Source organism: Carlito syrichta, unplaced genomic scaffold (genome assembly GCF_000164805.1).
Source record: "Carlito syrichta isolate Samal-C Ts95f unplaced genomic scaffold, Tarsius_syrichta-2.0.1 Scaffold316169, whole genome shotgun sequence".
NCBI classification, from domain to species: domain Eukaryota; kingdom Metazoa; phylum Chordata; class Mammalia; order Primates; family Tarsiidae; genus Carlito; species Carlito syrichta.
The window spans coordinates 372,741-373,309 of NW_007260265.1; the positions used below are offsets into that span (position 1 = coordinate 372,741).

Genomic DNA, 569 nt, shown 5'->3' on the forward strand with positions numbered 1-569 from the left:
GGTTGAGGCTGTGGTGGCCGGGAGTGTGCCACTGCCCTCCAGCCTGGGTGATAGAGTGAGACTCTGACTCAAAAAAAAAAATTGTATATTTATTCTTACATGTTTAAACTTCATTCACCTTCAAAGTACTCTCTGATGCAATACACCTACTGAGAGGCTTTTACCACTGCTCTAATAACTTTTGAACTTGTCAAATCTGATGCCTTTTAGTGCTTCTGCTATTTTTTGTTTCACTTCTTTCACATCAGCAAAACGGTTCACTTTGAGGACATCTTTCATCAGGAGAAACAAACAAACAAAAAAATCACTCAGGGAGAGATGGGGTGAATGGGGAGGGTGGGACATGGGGTCATGCCTGTTTGGGCCAAAAACTGCTGAAAGGAGTAAATGTATTGAAAGAATCTCCAAAAACATTCACTGAAGCCTAATGCAGCTTCTCACAATGCTAGCTGGTACACTGATGCCAACGGGTTCCTACAGCACTCACCTAGCCAGGGAAGCCTGTACTACAAGGGGCCCTTTGCCTCCTTGAAAACATTCCCCTCTTTTTTTTTTTTTTTTGAGTTGGA

At 42.9% G+C, this 569-nt stretch overlaps 1 protein-coding gene across 2 annotated transcripts in view; it reads right to left on the minus strand.

The window, feature by feature from the left end:
* CUNH9orf116 (chromosome unknown C9orf116 homolog) overlaps positions 1-569 on the minus strand; it is a 5,082-nt gene that overhangs the window by 2,159 nt on the left and 2,354 nt on the right. The window lies entirely within an intron of this gene.